Below are 2,338 nucleotides of genomic sequence, written 5' to 3'. Positions count from 1 at the left end.
CATGAAGGAAGGGCCAGATTTACTTAGTGTCAAAACTTAGAAGATATAGGAGGCGTGATCTGATGCTACTTCTCCGATTTACGTCTGGCTTCAGGTATTTTAAAGTGTTCTCTTGTGCCGCGCGTGTGTGCATCTATGTATTGCGTAGTTATAAAAAGAACAAAGCCGTGCACAAGAAAAACATGAAAAATTGCTGTATTTTCCGCACCTAGGAAGCATTCCCATTGGTTATGTGGCTGTATTCAAAAGGCTAAGACTTTTATTGCACTACTAGCAGAGGCAACCTTTCTTCATAGAGGAGCAGTACAAAGAAAGAGCACAAAAAACACGCACATCACAGTGCCTGAAATTCTGTTTGAACAACTGTATTGATTGGGTCTGACCCCTTTACATTTTTTTCCATTATTTGAAAAGGTGCATCTAACTGTAGCTGGATTGAACCCACCGAGATGAACTTTCCATGAAAACTTCTTGAGACACTTCTTTAGTTCAAAGCTTTGGAATTTTAAAGAGCATTTTTAATACAAGTCTGTTGAGGTATTCTGTGCAACAACCGTACTTTGAATGTTAAACTACAGGTAAACCTAAGGAGAAGGTAAAATTATAAAGCCTACCATGAAATTACTGGGAGATGGCAGAATAACTTTGAGCGCTAATTATACAAGTAAATAAAACTAGAAAGCACTGCATATGTGCACATCTGTGCACTGTTTACGTGGTATTTACTTGACAGTGCTCCTGGTTGCAGGAGCAGGTTTACAGAGTGCAGAACAGCCTCCAAAGAAAACGCTGACAGCATTAGAGAGCGTTCTTGGAGCAGCTTAAAGGACAGTGCTAGGGGGTTTTGCCCACTGGAAGAAGCCTTTTACCAGGGGCCACAGCGTAAGAAAGTGCTAAAGGAAGGAAGGGATTAAGAAAACAAAGATGAGTAGTGAGTTTGTAGGAAATAATAGCAGAGATGTGTCTGCAAAAAAGACTGAAGTATCAGAGGCTGAAGGTGGAGTGGAGAACACCTAGTGGTTTGCAGTGAGAGACAGTGAAAGGATTGAGAGCTGCAATAGGTGGACTCAAGCAAAGTGCTTTCCTGAAGGGACTCAACCTAACTGGTAGAGGGGCAAAGTAAGAAGGAAGAATACCTGGCAAGTGAGAATGAAATTCCAGTGTCCTACTACAAAAAATACCTTGTGGATGGGGTAAGAGAGTAGAGCGTTGATGGAGGCAGAGGGTGAAGGAGAGAATCACTGATGACTTCAAAACAGTGCTGTGCTAACGGGACAGTTGTCTTTTCTATTGGCAGCTGCTGTGCTCTGTTCTGTTAGGCTGAATTGCAGTTACAAAGGGCTAGTATGAGTGACACTCTGCTTTTCCCTGTAGAAACACCTTGCCCCAGAGCCAGGACTGGAAAAGGTCGGTCCTCCCCAGAGCCTGGCCCGAGCGAGTGCTGCTCCCTCCGCGTTGGGTGGCCTCTGCAGTCTGGCCTCAGTTTTGTTAAACTGCCCGGGCTGGGTTGAACTTTATCTCTGGAGGCAGAACTGAGAAAAGCCTTAACATTGTTTTTCTGGTTCATCTCTTGAGACATGGGATGTTTTGGGAGATTTTTTGAATCCCTGGCTGATGGCTTGTGCAAGATGTCACCCTAACGAAGTGAAGTAGCTGGCGACATTTAGTTACGGTGAGTTGTACCACTTGGGGGGAAAAGGCTGACATCAGAGGAGGCACTGCTAATTCTGTTTGTCTCTTGCAGTGTCTGTGGTGTAGGTTTTGTGACTGCTTAGTTCATGCTAAACAGTTCTTTTTCCTGTTCTTCACATTGTGCCTTTGAGCTGCTGCTTCTCCCAGTACAGAACAGAATTTTGCCTTCTGCCCAGTACGGCCGAAGGGTGTCTGCGGGGGGGTGTGAATGTGCGCACACGTGTTGATTCCATTCCCCTTTCCTTTGGTGCTGAGGCACAGAATTGGCCACAGCTGAGGGATCACTTGTCGTGGAGGCACCCACAAAACAGGCAGCAGCAGCTCTCTGAAAAACGCGGATTTATTGCAAACAAATTTGCCTGGCACTGCGACTGTCCAGGTTCAGGTGTCAGTTGGGAATTGTTGCCACACAACGAATTTATGAACACTAAGGAATCTATTCTAAGGAAGGATAGACCCAAACCGTGCACAGCTCACTGGTAAAGGGGAGAATCTCTCACCTAATGGTACCGAGGGGGTCGTTTACCAGCGCCGGGGTAAGGATCAGTCAGTCCCAGGGACGTACACTCGGCCGGTGTCCCGACCCGAGGGGAGAGTCTCCAACTGCACAACCTGCTGCTCGAGGAGAACAGACTCAAAAGTCGTT

Source organism: Buceros rhinoceros, unplaced genomic scaffold (genome assembly GCF_000710305.1).
Source record: "Buceros rhinoceros silvestris isolate BGI_N320 unplaced genomic scaffold, ASM71030v1 scaffold24160, whole genome shotgun sequence".
Taxonomy (NCBI): domain Eukaryota; kingdom Metazoa; phylum Chordata; class Aves; order Bucerotiformes; family Bucerotidae; genus Buceros; species Buceros rhinoceros.
Note: the sequence above shows the minus strand (reverse complement) of the source record.